General features: G+C 42.5%; 1 pseudogene; it reads left to right on the top strand.

Moving 5' to 3' along the window:
- Positions 1 to 2,179: 2,179 nt before the first annotated feature.
- Positions 2,180 to 2,579, top strand: LOC123838614 (protein BEX1-like; annotated as a pseudogene).
- The last annotated feature ends 15,563 nt before the right edge of the window (positions 2,580 to 18,142 follow it).

Raw genomic sequence — 18,142 nt, forward strand, 5'->3', positions numbered from 1 at the left:
TCTTCCTTACATTTGCCAAGAAACAACTTCAGGATCTTGTCCCTTCCATTTTTACCAAAAAATGTAGCAGATAAAGAAAAGTTTGAGTATCTTACCAACAAAGCTCACCTGTCTGTTTAGTAATAATAAGCATTTTTTACAACGCAAACATTGGCAAAGATTCTACCCTTGGCCCAAACTCTAATCAGGCTCCTCCCCTGAGTTTTCCTTTCAACTAGGTCTCAACTCTTGAACTTCTGTGTTCATCTCTGCATTGCCCAATTTCAGCAAGAATCCTGTTAAGTTAGTTTATCCCTCATCCTCTATATTTTGTCACCCTGGGTAGCCAATTTCATTTTCCACCATCTCCCAGGTGACATCCAATCGCCCCGGCCTGCCTTCAGCAAGGATCCTGGTAGGTCGGTTTTGCCAGAATCCCCTTACCCCTGATGTTTCCTCTTAGTAATTTTCCATCCACTGACCCCCACCCTGCTCTTGACTCTAAATTCTCACCTTTCCTGGTTGTAATCAGAGTTGAGCCAATCCGTCTCCTCCACTGCAAGACCCCACTGCGAGGGTCTCCACACCTATTGTGATAGTCCCCCTAAATAAAGTCTGCCTTACCACTCTTTAAGTGTCATGAACTTTTCCTTAACAACATCAACAGTTAGACGTAGACTTAGAAAGGTGACCAAAGCTTCAGTCCACATAACATAAATCTGCCAAACCACAGTGAAGTGGGACCCATAATATCACAGCATCTGGTGAAATAATTGTCTTACTTTTGGACAAGTTTCCTAGGTGGATCCAAAATAGTTTTACTGGTTTCTGGCTACATTAAGGCAAACATGTTGGTGGAACCTCCAGAGGGAAGTCTGCTGCCAATTCTATAAGGAAGCCCCCTTGACTCTTCGGTTAACCTTTATCAAGTCCTGTAAGAGTTGTTCAAAACAGCTGGTCAGGAAGGATTTTGGACTCCTGGGGCTGGTCTATATATGAAACTATCAAGTGTAAATACCATACATGCATAAAGAAGACAGGAGCATATATGTCCACTAACCCATTCCGAAGGCAAAATTTCATCACCTACTCTTATCCATAGCCAATCCACAAGGAAAATCAAACTTGTGGGTTGTCTATATCACAATAGCAAAGCCCTAAATGTATGGGCTGGAGAAGGGAAATGATGGAGCTGTGTGATGTCCTGGAAATAGCCGGGGCTGCCTCAGGGAGATAGAGGCTCTATTACCCAGGGCACAGCCTGTCTGCTCACTAACAATCTGCCTGAGAAAGGCTGTTGTTGGGGCTCCTACATGTGTTGGAGCATTGAGAAATGGGGGCTTGATAGCGAGCATGGAGTTGAAAATTATGCATCTCAGACATCAGCAAAAACCCAGGAACCAATCAAACGTCAATACCTGAGGACAGGCAAAATGGGATGGCATGATTGGATTTAAGCACATTTACTAACTCACACTCCAACCACCCAACTATTAATAATTGTAGGAAAATGCATTAAAGAGGCTGCTGTGAGTTACTTTGTTTTATCCTAGGTGAAAACAAATGTAATCTAAGAAACTCTTCCTTTGTCATTATAAAATAACATCCTTCTATCTGTTCATAGCAGTATATCTGTGTCAGTTGCATGATTTTAACAACATATTATAGTTACATAAGAGGTGATTGTTGGTGAAAGCTGGGTAGGGGATACATAGGAACTCTTATGCAACTTCTTATGAGTCTCATATAAAAAGTTTTTAAAAACAACCAAAACAAAACAAAAAGGTCCTTCTGCATACAAATTTGTCTCAATGTATTTCCAGTGATGGATGAGAAAAAGATTATCTACACTATTAGCAAAGTGCTTCTCTTTCTATCCCTGTTCCAGATTTCTACGTTACCTACTGTTTCAAGGTCGTCAGAGAGGAGGGGTGAGGACTAGGTCCAGTCGATGCAGGTGCAGTATCGGGACAGAAATGTATTAAGACTTCTGGATATTTGTCGCCTGGCGGTCACTCGCTCGCTTCCTTCTCAGTACCTGCTCCCGGTGGCCCCACGGGCATGCAGGCTGGGGGTGGCCCCAAAGAGTAGGAGGCAGAGGGGGAGCAGGTGCGTGCGTCTAAGTGTCATGGTGGTGCACTTGCATCAGAGAATCGAGAATGGGGAGGAGGAGGAAACTGCAAGGATAGGCCCAGAAGCAATGGCGTCCAAAGAGGAATAAGCAGTAAAAAATCTCAACATGGACAATGCCAACCAGGAAAATGAAAAAAAAAAAAAAAAAAAAAAAAAGGATGAAAAGGAGCAAGTTGTTAATAAAGGAAAGCCCTTGGTCCTCCCTTTGGAAGCTGGTGACTATTGTGTGCCTAGAGAAAATCCTAGGCATTTCAGTGTCAGGCAGCCCATCCTGCAGTGTAGGTGGGACATGATTCAGAGGCTTGGAGCTGCAGGCAAGGATGAGAGAAGAGAATATGGAAAGGACTGGGGAGGAGGTGAGACAGCTGATGGAAAAGCTAAGGGAAAAGCGAGTCAGTCACAGTCTGTGGGCAGTTAGCCCTGACCCTCCTCACCGTGACCATCATGAGTTTTGCCTTATGCCTTGAATCCTGATGTTTTCCCTGAAGCTAATAGGAAGACACATCTGCTTCCTAAACTTACATGTGCTTGATGTACCTTTGTTGTAAACCTTTTGGTGTTACATGTCTCCTGTTGGTCTTCTATGCCAGCTTCTAACTGAATGTTGTATTTTGACCCAATCTGTAAGATTCTGTCAGCCACAGAGTTTTACCCTATTGCATGGCAAGATGCTCATTATATATTATGAAGTTAATAAAGCAGTTTAAAAGGCAAAAAAGAAAAAAAGAAGAAAGGAAGGAAGGAAGGAAGGAAGAAAGAAAGAAAGAAAGAAAGAAAGAAAGAAAGAAAGAAAGAAAGAAAGAAAGAAAGAAAGAAAGAAGAAAGAAAGAAAAGATAAGACAAGACTTTTGGATATTTGTCATATGTGGGGAAACAAAATTCGCAAAGCCCATGGTTTATGAGGGTGTGGTGCAGCTGGGCCCAAGCTGAGAATACCTGAGCACACTATTTATGACCCATACCTGAAGTGGGCCCTTAGTTTGGCCCAGGGACTGGCATCCCTCTCAGGGGTCAAGAAGGGAAGGAAGGCCAACCTGCTGACCCTTTTACCTCCTCTATTTATATCTCTGCTCCCATCCCTGTGAGCTAGATAAAACAAGCACAGGTCTAAGCCCCACTGGCTCACCCATCTACCCCAAGGCTGACTAGAAATTGTCCTTCTCTGAACTGGGTCATGCAGACTGATGATGCTCCCATGTAATCCCCACTGTTCAGTAATGCAGCCCCACCCCCACCTGTGGCCAAACCTTTCTCTAATTTCCCACCGGGCCAAGGCAAGGCCCTGTTGTTAGACAGTCTAACTGCACCTTTAACTTCTTAAATTGGCCTATCTTGCTCATGATCATTCCACTTGAAGTGACTCTACCACAGTTGCTTGGATCACCTGTTCTACCTGAGCAGTTCATCAAAGGCAGGTGGAAGGAAGCATTGACACCATGCTTGTCAGTCGGCCAATTTGGACACTGATCCCGAGTCTCCAGAAATATGCAAGAGAGATGAATAGGAGAGGTAAAGGTCCGCATCTCCATATGCATCTGCTTCCCACAGTATCTCTACTGCTTAGTTACCATGTGTGGCTGATGTGGGAAAGGTCTCTGAAATCTATTGGCCAAACCAGTTCTTCATTGTGACAGTGGCATTGAGAAGTGATGGGTAAGTGTGAAGAAGACAAACCAGAGTCTTAATACATTTCTGTCCTGATACTGCACCTGCATCGACTGGACCTAGTCCTCACCCCTCCTCTCTGACGACCTTGAAACAGTAGGTAACGTAGAAATCTGGCACAGGGATAGAAAGGGAAGCACTTTGCTAATAATGTAGATAATCTTTTTCTCATCCATCACTGGAAATACATTGAGACAAATTTGTATGCAGAAGGACCTTTTTGTTTGGATAAAGCATTGGATAATGGATATGGATAAAGCATTGAAAGAGAGTGTCATGAAATCTATTGGCCAAACCAGTTCTTCATTGTGACAGTGGCATTGAGAAATGATGGGTAAGTGTGAAGAAGACAAACCAGAGAAGACACTAGCTGTGAGAAGACAGAAAGAGGCAAGACACAAGAAATGGAAGGAAAGTGTACACATAATATTAACCATAGCCATTTGTGTAGGTCAAAGAAAATTATCAGCAATTTCACAGTGTTTAGCCTAATAAAAGGAGGCTTGGTATGGTCTCACCTATGATATACTTCAAGAAATAAATCAGCTATGTCATGTCACTGATCAGTTTATCCATCCGTGTAGTCATTCATATAACAATAATTTATTGAGCTTCTACTATGTGCCAGATATTGTTCCAGGCATGAGGATTCAGCAGTGAGCAGGACATCCAAAAATCTCTGTCCTCACAGAGTTGACGTTCTGGTAAAGAAAGATAGATAATTCACAAATTGTGTGTATGTGTGTGCACGCATGTGCAAAAGCAGGACATCTATATTATGTTAGTATTTATATGTACATATAGTATTACTCTCTAACATAAATCTAACATTTTGTATGTGTGAGTGTGTGTGTGTGTGTTATGAAGAAAAATACGTGGGCGAGAAAGATAGGGAGGGACAGGAGGTATGGTATACAACTGTAAATAAGGCAAGTAAGAAGGCTTCCCTGATATTTGCCCTTTGAGCAAAGATCTAAAGGAGATAATGGAGTCATACATGAGAATATCTGGAAGAAGAACTTGCAGGCAGAAGGAACAACAGGAACATCAAGGTGACTCATTTGGACCAAGCAAAGGGGAGCGTAATTAGGAGGGGAAGTCAAACCAGTAATGGGCGCCATATCATACAGGGCATGGGAAAGATTTGTCTTTTACTCCAAGCGGCAAGGAAGCCGTTGGAGGATTCTGAGCGGAAGGGAACAATGCTCTGCCTTAATTTGTAAAGAATCTCTCTGGCTGCTCTGTTGAGGAGAGACCCTGTAGGAGCAAGGGTGGAAGCAGGGGGAGGAGTTAGACAGCTATTAACTCAGGGGAGTTCAGGGGAGAGGGTGAGTGATAGCGACGGACATGGGGAGGCGTGGGCAGATCGCAGGGCAGAATGAATAGGCTTTGCTGCAAGATTGCACATGAGATGTGAGAAAATCAGGGGTAAGGAAGACTGAAGTTTTTGGTCGGAACAACTGACTGAATGAGTGAAATGGATAAAACTAAGGCGGCAGCAGCCCTGGGGACATAAATTGTGAAGAGTCCAGTCGAGATTGTGTTACATTCGAGATGTCTGTTAGACATCTAAGTGTCATAATATGCTCCAGAGCCGAAGTCATAAACATTTTCACATAGGGTATAATTTTTAAGTCCCCTCAGATGATCGTGTGGCTATATAAATATCTAGTTATTTAAAATTAACTTTATTTTTATGTTATCCCATATGTTAACATATTCTTTTTCCAAATGAACAGGAATTATAACAACTGACTGCACAGAGTGTTATACAAGAATAAACAAAAGTAGAATTTGATCCAACTTATTTAGCATATTAATCACACAATTTGGAAATCTTTGCACTAAAAAGAAACAAACATGAACACATTCTTCTGTTCCGGCTAATGGTGATTTCATTTGCAAAGTCATCTGTGTTGTCAATACTATAAAAATTAAAATCTATTGATCCTACTTTATCCATATGTACATGAGAAGTAAAATCTGGCTATTTCCATTTTTTTTTAATTCATGAGCTTCTATCTGGCATTCAGTCATGCAGGACTGTAATTTGCTCATATGTTCTCTTTATTTTTTTAAAGTTGAGCTTATTTGACTCTCCGGTGTCAGAACAAATGTGTCCAGAGTCTTCCAAAAGCATGCACATCATCCCTTTTTCTTTGACAGAGTCCCAGAGAAGTCAGGGTCTGAGCCCCAGGCACTCAGAACACAGGTTGTGCTGACCCCAGGCTAGTGGGCCGTGGTAATGACCATGACTGTGGATCAGAGACAAATGGACATGTGAAGCAGAAATACAGTTATATGCATGTCACTATTTCTGTGATTGAACTGGTTTAACTTGGGCATTTGATCACATCGATCATTTGTTTCAACAGCCTTTCAGTAAACAATAAAAAGACCCTGGATTTCAATTAGCAGGAGAAATTCTCGGATGGCCAAAAGAATGAAAAGAGAAATGACGGAAAGATACGGTGCAGGATAAGGATAGAATCTTTTTTAAAAAGAAAGGAAGGTAGTAAGGAAGGAAAGGAGGGAGGGAGGGACGGAGGGAGGGAGGGGGAAAACGAGTGACTACCCAAATCCAGCTTTGTGTTTATTATATTTTCCCCAGTTTTTATGTCGCTCCAGTTTCCTAGCTGCTATTGTGGGAGGTAGTTTTGAAGATTCTGACTAGGCTGACGTGATTTCCCCCCATTTCCTTCCTCTCACTACCACCTTTTTTTTCTATTAACCTCCCAGAGAGCTTTGACAGAGATAGGCATGCCTATTAGCCTAAACATAACATTTTGATCTAAATGAAAATCCAGTGTGAGTGGCTGAGGATACAATTAACAGCATACTCTGTTTTAACCTCAAGATGACCCGGGATTCCTTCCCAACACCTCCTAAGGAAAGACCAGACTCCTCGTAGTCAGCGAGAACGGCAATACATCTGCAATCTTATGCTCAGCCTGCTATGGGAAAGAATAAAGTGCTTGAACAGGGAAGGCTGCAGACTGGTATTTTTAAATTAAATCATTCAGATAATTGCACAATTCTTGATAGCATTACACTAATATACACATAGACCAAGCTAAAGGCTGGTCTGCCATAGTAACGTTTTATGCAACCACTTAAGTGCTTAGGTGCAACCATTGAGCTTGCCTTCCTATGTTTTTTTTTTTTTTTCCGTTGCTAGATTTAAAAGAAAAGTAAGCAGGCCAAAAAAAAAAAAAAAGCTGGAAAGATGAGTGATTTGATCATCACGAACCCCAGAGCCCTGTTAAAAAGTATTTGTACTCTAAAAAATCTTTTTTGCTGAAAGCTTTTTCAGGAGAAATAAATTATACTGACTCTATATAAATAAAAGCAGAAAGAGCAAAGACGAACATGAACATATATTACCAATGCCATTCATTAAATATAGTTGACACTTCAATCTAATCCGGCAAATGAAAACACAGAAGTTTATAGAGTTATAGGAAGTAAGCAATTTAAACATACCAGGGCACAAGGTCATCCAACAGCACAACTAGGAAGATATTCCCTTTTCTTCTCTCTTTTTCTTTCTTTCTTCCATTTGAATCTCTCAAATCCCAACCAACATCCATCCTTCTCATAGGGTGAGGGGATCTTTAAATCAGATAATTAATAATAGTGGTCCAAAGGCTCCTTGACAAGTCCACCTTCCTCTAATGTCATAAACTAAAAGGACATTTCATGCATTTCATACTGTCATTATGGTACCAGGTTTCCTTTCCCATAATAAAGTCATACATTTCTTAACTAATTAGTTCATTAATTTTCAATGTGATTCCCAGTAAAAATTCTTTGAGATAGTTAATTTTTCTTTTTTTTTTAAAGATTATTTATTTATTTATTTGAGACAGAGAGAATGAGAGACAGAGAGCATGAGAGGGAGGAGGGTCAGAGGGAGAAGCAGACTCCCTGCCGAGCAGGGAGCCCGATGCGGGACTCGATCCCGGGACTCCAGGATCATGACCCGAGCTGAAGGCAGTCGCTTAACCAACTGAGCCACCCAGGCGCCCTGAGATAGTTAATTTTTCTTAAAAGTGTGTGAGGTTGTAAAAAAAAACATTTCTCGGAGCCCTGTCGCCCCCAATCACTAATGGTCTGAATGGGTGGGGTAATGCAGAGCTGCGAAAACACATCTTATTTGTTTTTGGAAGCAAACCTCCAAGGCCACTTTATAACCAGAAATCATATCCATGTCATGCAGATGCTGTGGTAAACTTTACGGTTCCAATCAGGAATGGACAGTTTTCAATGCACTGCTCAAACACTTTGCTAGTCTATATGTAAATACTTCACTAAAACCGCTGAATGGTGATGGAGTTCAATATTAGTATCGCAAATTAAAGATGACATCGGAATGCCTACTATCCAGAAGAGCGATCAGCACTCGTGGCAAGGCAATAATCCGCGGCTTAAGCAACTTTCAAGCACCGCAGGGGGAAAAACAAATGTGATGGAGCTTGGAAATTGCACTGGTGCATGAAGAACAGACCATATTAAAGAGCAACTGCTGATTGACCCGGTGATGAAGTCGAGGATATGACCATATGCTTCCATAAAGGACATTTGGAAATGGCTCCCAGATGATCTCCCGAGAACTCATGACTATCACCTGATGTATTCCCATTAATTGACAATGTAAACTTTATCTGTAACAGTGACATAAGCTGTCAAAATAATGGCCTGCCGTCCTGGCAGGAAAGAATTACCTGAATAATTACCTGGCCCAGCATATTTTCCCCGACAGAAGTAGCGAAGTGTTATGATGGCTGGATTTCCCTTAAGTGTTGTAGGCACTGCCTTGGAAAGAGGAATGGTTTCAACTTCTTTGCTCGGATACTTCAAAAGGGGGAAATGAGTATGTTAACGTGGTGAACAGGAATATAACACAAGAGGCAGGAGATGACTCAATGCAGAGTTTATAATCCCAAGCATGAGGCCCTCTGCCATATGTTAAGAATACTATTCTGGGTCTGTTTCCTTTGGTAAATGGTGGTTTCCTTAGAGAGCGTCATAATAAAGATCGTGTAGGAGGGCGTACATTGATGTCACCAGGCATCAGGCCTAAAGCCAAGAATCTCCACAGGGGAAACTGTGCAGTTCTATCCAAGAGACGGCACCGTCATTTCTTCCTTGATGCTGGGACAAAGACAAGAAGCAAAGATGAGCACACATGCACATAGATGTTGTGTGCCCATGACAGTGTGAGCAGGGGTCTCAAGAATCGACTCTGGAGAAAGGCTGCTGGATTTCAAATCCTGGCTCTGCTACCTACCAGCTCTGTGGTACTGGGCTGGTTACTTAATCTCCGGGCTTTAACTTTCCTCTGTAAAATGTAGCTTCCTTACAGGGCAGACCCTGGTAAATGTGCTATGGCTACCACCTCTGATTATTGTCTCCCGCCCTAGAGCAGTCTAAGGATATTTTTAGGGGGCAACGTAAGAGTCCCATGGTTGTTCTGACCTCTGCTCATGCCCTCTCTGCTTCAAAAGTGAGAGGAGAAATGTTGAGACTCTCTCACGACCCCCTTCGGCTGTGTCTGTCTGCCTGGCTCCCCCAGAGAAGCCACACCGTGGGCCGCTGTGCTGGGTCCCTGCAGGGCTGATCCCCCACGGGCACCCTCTCCACTGGGGCAGAGACCTGGGTCGTAGACTGGGGCCACAGGCACCTTTTGCCCATACTGTCTTTCTTGGAACTACGTCTTCCCACAAGTTACTCTGCTTCCAAGCATGGGAAGATAGACCTAGCACCATGCGGAACACGGAGCCACCCCGCTGTGAACACCTGTTCACAGCAGGGTGGCTTGAAAAGGCGACTGGACTTATAAAAATGATACAAGAATACAAATTATGTGAACACCCACTTTCCCCATAACTATGGAAAGTTCCAGTTTTCTGAAGTTGGATAGCATCATCTCCACTGGTTTCCCGAGATCTCCTCCTAAATACATGATTTGTGTTAGAATCCTTGTCCCAGGGCCTTCTTCTGGGGAAACCCCAACTAAGACACCTAGTTGGTGCCTTTTCTGATGGAGAAACAAAGCCTAAAATGGGTTAGGGAACTCCAGTGTTACAGATACTGTGTCAAAGGCAACAACAAGGCAGGAACCTGTCGCAGGTGAACCAAGTGAGAAATGACCATAAACGGTGGTGTCTTATGCAAATCCAGATGACTTCCACTTACAGCCTTCCCATTTCCTGAACATTCTCATTTTCCAAGAGGCTTTCAACTCATATTAGAAGAAAAGAAACAGGATATGGAAGCGGTACCAAAGAGAAGGTGGCTTTGTACTCTAATTGCTGTGAGTGGAGAGACAGGGCGTGAAGCACAGCGGCCACGTTGGGTTAAGATTTTTCTCCCCGGCACTTCTCCAGGAGGTTGACACAAATGGGAGGATGTGACATGAGAGCAATCTCCCTGTAACAATCACCCACCGCAACTCTACAATCCGTAATGGCTGTAATAGAGAAAGCCAACAGTAATAAAGGCACGTTATTACCCTGCCTCTGTGAGATCAAACAATGCTCAGGTTGATGGAGGGTACACTTTCATGTCTCCTGAAAAGTCCATATTTCTGGATATCACCAAATTACCAAGACTTTTCCTAAGGTAAGGTTAAAAAAATAATTGTGGTTTAGGCATCTGTTTCAAAAGGAGAACAAACTGCTATTTAAGGTCTGCGCAAGAACAAGAGACCCTGAGTATAGACAGAGGCTCTGACCCATTGTATAGCCGAAGAAAAATAAAGCTGGGGCTGTGCATGCATACCTGCCTTGAATTCAGGAGTCGTCTGAGCGGGTGGGACAGGCAGGAGGAGTGCTGATTTTTTAACGGCCACTTGGGCAGAGATGTTCACACTGGCATTGTTCTGGGGGAAAAAGCTTCCATTCTGTGAGATACTTGTCACACTCTAATTAAAAACAGATTTATTGTCAAGGGGTTGTAGATTATCAGTTTCCTTCTACCTGTAGTTTGCCTATTGTTGAAAAATCTTACATAAAGAAAAAGAGGCCAAGAAGAGCTTTTTATAAGTCCAGAGTGGGAAAATATTGCCACTTAAAAAAATACTATTTCTGAGAGAAAGCAGAAGTGTCAGAGACAAAGAGAAAAAGAGGGAGATGTGTCAGTCAGTCAATAGTATTTATTGAACACTCACTGTGTGGGGAGAACACAAAGGGCATAATAGACTCAGCACTTGTTCTCCAGGAGCTTGGAAACTGATGGAAGGACAGGTATTAGCACGAGGAAAACCTTGAAAACCATACGATTAATTGCACCTTGAAGAGGTGTGTGTGTGTGTACGTGTGTGTGGGCGCATTCGTGTTTGTTTGTATTTAAAGGGAGCTTGAAAGTAAGAAACAGCCATGGTAATGAAATCAGAGAATAAACGCCGCTGAACACAGGAGAAATGATACAAGAATACAAATTATCCCGTAGCACTTTTGTCTTTCAGTTGACTCTTCTCTGAGTGTAAATCAGACGCGGAAATATAACACAGGATACCTTTCTTGTCATTGGGACATCGAGTAACTGGCATCCTACCATGTCTGATAGCGAACGCTTCAAAGATATGCATCCTATGTACTACTGTTCCACCTCATGGAAGTGATCTGACTTGAAAAGGCGATGACAGGGAGCCATATTGGGGAACAGAAATTGTTTACAAAATTGCTTGGTCTGTTGGTGAATCCAGGCCTTCATTTAGAATTCATTATTTTATAAACTGCACAAAGGGATTTCCAAGTTGTCAAGCTTGGTTTGTAAAAAATAAAATAAAAAGATATGATAAAATGTCTGGCACAAGCTTTTCTGACTTTAATTTTTTTTCTCCGTACTATTCATCTTCCCAGTCATAGCGGGTACTCCATCAGCTGTGATAGCCGCTATTTTCTCTGGATTTAGATCAAACAACCTCAGAACATCCATCAGGGCCATTTTTACATCCTTTTTCCTTTGATGCCAAACCCCAAAGATCCCCCATCATGTACAGTCTGCAAGTTGTGGGGCTGACAAGCATTAGTAACCTTGGAATGTCACCCAGACACCAGCTTTCATCCTGGAGGAGGCTAATGAATTTTTGCTGCAACCAACTTGGTCTTGAAATGATTTTTCTTCAGGTCACCTTTCCTAGTTAAAATAGTTTGCTTTCTTATAGTTTACTTTTCGTCTGCCTAGTGAGAGCGGTAGAGAGGATTGCGCCCAGGGACAGGAGCGTCTGGAGCACAAAACTGTGATAACCGCTTTTAACACTGTGTATTTTCTTAAGCATCTGGGCAAAATTCTAATTTCTTAGTGTCCTCATTTGCTAAATGTCATTATAAAGGTAGAGTCCACAACGTAGGATTTTCAACTTTTTTAAGCATTAGATTCCTTAAAAAATAAATACATAACTATATATACATCATCTGCTTTGAATATATGTGAGCGTAAGAAATTAAAGTTTGGCCCAGATGGTTAAAAAATACACAGTGTTAGAGGCAAGGATCAACACTTTTGCCCCAGATTCTTGTTCTCGGGTTTGATCTTTGCCATTTTTACTTGGCAGATGAAAAGTAAACCACAGGGGCGCCTGGGTGGCTCAGTCGGTTAAGCGTCTGCCTTCAGCTCAGGTCATGATCCCAGGGTCCTGGGATGGAGCCCCTGCTCCTGCCCTCTCTTGCTATTTCTGTCGCTATCTCTGTCTCTCTCAAAATAAATAAATAAAATCTTTAAAAAAAAAGTAAACTACAAGAAAGCCAATTATTTTAACCATGAAAGATGATCTTTAGAAAATCATTTACACACACACACACACACACTCACATCTAGAATTATCTACATTTGGTACACCTTAAAGGAGAAAATGCAGAATGACATAAAGTGAACTTAATAGAATGTTCAATGAATCTGCATTTTATTAAGAACAATAGCAACTCCACATACTCTTTAACAGGCTAGTACACACCCGTGTGAGATGTATCAAGGGTCAATGCAGCTTGGGCATGCATAAAAATTTGCCTGTTCTTCAAAATAACAGTTTCGCAGATTTAAGAACCATTGCACTAGGTCTGTAAGAGGCAATACCTACTTTGGGGTCTATAACGTGCTCACGGCAGAGAAGTGTTGATGTGGCCCAAGTCAAGTGTTTGAACTCAGGATTCATACGTTTATGTAGTTAATATTGTCGAAGAGTAGCCACACGCACTCGCCACTGTTTACTCACCCATTGCTAAGACAGAACAGACCCTCAAAATGTCAAATCCAAATAAATTAAGGAATGCCTCTTTGTAAACGAAGTTTCCTTCCCTCTCCCCAGCTTATGGTAGCTCCTGCAGTCATCTGCACGATGGACATCTATCTCCACGGACTCCCGCCCTCCCCGGCACGCCGCAGGCCTGTTGCCTTTGGAAAGCGCCACCCACCCGGTGTTCCTCCAGCGCCTGCCCCCCGCGACTGGCACGTGCTCAGCCCGGGCCCGTGTCACGCGCGCCGCGCCCACAGATCCGCTTGAGGGCGCCAGCACCCTCCCTGAGAGGGCGAGCGCTCCCGCAGCCCGCTGTCGGCAGGGGACTGTCGCGGTCCCTGACGACTTCGCATCCACGCTTCACGGCCCCAGAAGAGGAGGGAGTGCCTCTCTTTCCCACGTTGTGTCACCTTGTCTCGGCTAGGCATCCAAAGAGCAGGCGTCTCGCCTAATCCCCCCACCCCCCGCCCGGTGAAAACAGCTCCCTGGACTTCGCGCGCCCCCGCTATCCCATCTGTATCTGAAATGTGCCCCGTGCTGTCCTCCCAGGCCTTGTGGCCCCTACGCCTGTCCGGGACCCCCATCCTCACTGCCGCGTCTTGGAGACACTACCGCAGCGCCTCTCGAACTTTCCTGCATCCGAACCAACTGGGGACCTCGTTAAAATGCAAATTCTGATTTGGTCAGGCTGCCCTGGGCCTGTATTTATCAGCAGGGACAAGGCTCAAAATTTAAGGGGGCTGCAAAAAACTCAGTACTCAAGATAAATAATATTCTAATGCAATATTAATAATACCTAATGTAATATTTGAAATATATTTGTAATTAAAGTATTTTAATATATTAAAGTTAATGTTTATTACCCGTTAAATATTAATAGAATAAATATTTATAGAAGTATTTAAATAACGCAATATTGATAATATTTAATGCCATATTTTGAAAAATGCAAATCAATACCCCCAAAATCCGTGATGAACAAAATATCCAAGTTTTAAATACAGGATTAAAGATCCCAAGCGATGTCGACCATATTTTCAGCAGCAAGCCCGCATAGCCAAAAACATTTTATCTTCCTCTGAGAGGTTACCCACCCCCACCCCATTTTACCAATTAGGCATCAGTCTGCTAATTTGGGTGCATGCTAAGACCATTGACATATATACGACATCTCATCTTACCTTACAACAACCATGTGAAGCAATTATAATCAGCTGAGGAAACATATTCTAGAGCAGTGGTTCTCAACTGGGCACTTAGCAGTGCCTGGAAACATTTTGGGTTGTCACAAATCCGGGTGGTCTTCTGGCATCTAGTGGGGAAGTGACGAGGTGGGACTAAGCATCATACCACACACAGGACAGCTCCTCACAACATAGAATTATCTGTCCCCAAATGTCAGTAGTGCCAGGGTTGAGAAACCGTGCTATAAAAATAGCATACTATAAATAGATTATATCACAGATAGTAGACATGGTAACTGAGTTTGAACTAAAGTTTTCTGACTTTTAAGTTTTTTTCTACCCATCATCTTCCCCCAGCAGAAAGAAAGCATTTCTACTTTTAACCCTGGGCATTGACTTAGTCACAATAAATATTTCCTCTTTGTGAGTAAAGGTACAATATAAGAAAATTAATACTCTGGGAGTCTTTGGGGAAAAGTCTGTTGGGTGACAAATAGAAAAGGTTAGGAAGAGTTGCTAAATGTGACCAATTTAGAGCCAATTAAGGATACAAGCCCATTGCTGTTCTGTAGAAAGTTGGCTTCAACTGTGCTTAATGAGAGTAAACTTTGAACCACATTCTCTGGTGTGGGATTTGGAAAGCTTGACTTACCTCCAAATTGTGTAGCACCTTAGATTTGAAGCCAGTGGAAACTCATCTAGTTCTCTAAAATTTTTTCTATCTGCCAGTTGACTCATGATGTCAGATACAAAAAACAAAAAAATAAAAAAAAAACCCTGCTTAGAACGTTTCAGTGTGTGAGTATATGAATTAATAAAACATCATATAGTATTTTCATCTCATACTATTTTAGGAGTATTAATAATGATAGAATCCAAACGTACTCTGTACTCCTTGAAATCACAAAACTCCAAGGTATAAAACAACTACAAAATGTTTTAAAGATCTTAAAGTAAATTTTGCCTGCTCGGTATAAAACATTAAATGTAAAGGTAATGTATTAGTTAATAATTATTGCAGAGCTATGGATTGATGATTTGCATATTTTCTTTCAGCCCCAAAGCCAGTCTTCTATGATCTGCTTTGTGAAGCTGGGGCTGGGATTCTACGAACTACATTTCTTAGGCTCCCTTGACGTCTACCTTCTGTTAGGTTCTCTAGTGGAAGCACAGACAGGAGGTTGGACGGCAGAAGGAAGGGAAGGTATTTCTGTCTTGCTCTCCAGTTTCTGGACACGCCCGGGCTCTGGGAGCCTCTGGATTCTTTTGGCACCTCCAGCTCCAGGCATGTCGTCTCCTCTAGGAGACTGACACCAGCTGTGGGTGACATGGGGACCTCCCATGAATTCCGAGGTTCTGATGACCTCTTCTCTTCTGCTCTCTCAGGCCTGGGGGTGGTAGCTGCTCCCAGCAGTTACTAAGATTGGGGCTCCTCAAGCATTTCCTTCCTGCTCTGTCAGACTTCAAACTCTTGTGTAAATAATTCCCTGTATGCAATCCCCTCTGCTTAAAATACCTGTCCTGGCTTCTATTTCCCTGACTAGAACCTACATACAGGATATCATGACAAATAAGATATAACAACAAAATGCACGCAAGTGTGCTGATTACACCTCTTTACATACAGCGTATCACTTGTGCATTTCTCAGTGACCCTATTAGAAACAACATATGTAAAACATGACCTAGATGCTTGGGACAAACTGGTGCTCATAAAAGGGATATATATATATTGCCATTCACGCTTTCCTTTTCCCCCACCAGAAGATTAGGCGGATCAAAGTGATTAAAAAAAAAAATTCAACCAAAAGAAGCAAGGTCTGGAATGTATTTCAATAATGTATCTCAGCCAGATGTTAACTAGAGTTTTCTCCCCTTTAAAGAGCAATGATGCCTGTCCAAGAGAAACACTTTAATCATCCTACTCTCCCTTTGGGACTATGGAAAATTACTGTATGCAAATGCTGCAGACCTAATTGATCATGGGTGAGTAAGGATATGTGACTGTGTATAACTTAGGTTATTCCATTTCTAACTTGCCTGTTCCATTCTAACAATACTTCTGCATTTTCCTATACATCTTGGATGTTCTTTTTTTTAAACATTTTATTTATTTGACAGAGAGAGAGAGAGAAAGTGAGAGAGTACAACCAGGGGGAGTGGCAGAGGGAGAGGGAGAAGCAGACTCCCCACTAAGCAGGGAGGCCATGGGGGACTTGATCCCAGGACCCTGGGATCATGACCTGAGCAGAAGGCAGATGCTTAACTGACCGAGCCACCCAGGTGCCCCCATCCTGTATGTTCTTAAGTCTTAACTTGAATATTTTGGCAGCCTGGCTTCAGTCATCTAAATTATACACTGACATAACTATAAATGTTTTCTCCAAAACACAGAATCCTAGGAATGTGGAAATTTTCTGACTAGTCTGACAATCATTTTATTCTATATAAATACAGCAGTTAGTGATTTTACACCAGTTTCAATGACATTTGGTATGTAGGTAGAAGATAAATAAATGACCATATCTTTATAGAGCCAGTTAGACATCTTATAAAATATAATACTTTGTCATTCATGAGACTCATGGTAGAGGAAAATGTTTTCCTTGCCTTCATTCACTTGACGGCCCTGAGGTTTGCAGTTAATGGGACTATTTATATGGCCACTTTCTGCAGGTTACTGTGGTCCAGTACCATGAACTATTCAGTGAACACAGAACATCTTGGATGCTACCAGGAGTACGAAGGGAACATACGATCTGGGTCTTGCTTTATTAATCAATACTCTCCAGCAGAAAGTAATGGGATAATCATGGGTCTTTACCTTAGTGTGGTAAGATTTGTAAATACATGCACCGTGGAGGGCTCTTTGTGCTGCACTAGACATGCAGAATGATAGATAATTCATGGTAGTGAGGCCATGTGGAAGTTAGGGGCATAATTACAGTGACCTAGGGGTATTGCTCCATTTTCTTAGCCTAAGTTCTTCCCAGGAGACTAAAGCCCGAGACTTCAGCTTTTGGCAGGTAGTTTATTTTGGAAAGTGATGCCAGGGACCAGGAGTGAAGGACCAGGGAGAGTCAAACCAGGAAGGTAGAGAAGAAGGCAAATCAAGTGTGCATGATTGAGTTGGTCAACACTGTAGGCAGCTGGAGCTCCACCCTGCCGGTGCCCTCCGAGGGGCTGGACAGAACAGTCCACGTACAGGATCACAAGGAGAAGCACTTATCCATTGGCTCTAGGATCTCACTTGGATCTCCTTTGGTTGACGGTTGCCTTGGAGAGTTAAGTCCCTCCCACTCCCGAGGGCATAGAGGTCCCACACCAGAGCACAAAGAGCCCTGGGCAGGTGAGAGAATTGATCTTGTCAGCGTAAAATGGGCACATCTTGTGCTCATCTGTTCCCAGTCGCCATGGCTACAATAGGAAGCAAGATCAAGAGGATACAGGGCAGTGCCCGAGGGGAGTCTGACAGGGCCAAAAGTCTCCCAGCGGGGTTTAAGCAGGGAGGTCTTCGGCAAAAGAGATTTGGCCCTGTGTGCTACAATCAATGTTTTAATAAGGAAGTTTCTATCAGGAGGTCCTGGTTTATATTTTCCTATTTTTGTAAACCATCTCATTTCCCAAGACATTTCACCACTAAGGACTAATTTACTTCCTAGCTCTTGTGTCAGTGATATGTCCTCAACTTTGAAGAAAAGGAAACTTTCTTGTCTTCTTTTAATCTGGCTAGGATAGTACTCCTTATTGTTTATCCTAACAACCCACAGGGCTGTTCAGTCATCTAAATTATACAGTGACATAACTATAAATGTTTCACGTACCCTTCCTTAAGACAGCATTAAAATGGTGCTCTTACTGTTGAACTGTTCCTGTTTCCATGAGGTTAACATATAAAAATGTATTATTCATGAAAGAAAATGCATTTCATATATTCTGCCAA

This window comes from Mirounga angustirostris, unplaced genomic scaffold (assembly GCF_029215605.1).
Source record: "Mirounga angustirostris isolate CCGP_5_RB_7025 unplaced genomic scaffold, mMirAng1.0.hap1 SCAF_3, whole genome shotgun sequence".
NCBI classification, from domain to species: Eukaryota; Metazoa; Chordata; class Mammalia; order Carnivora; family Phocidae; genus Mirounga; species Mirounga angustirostris.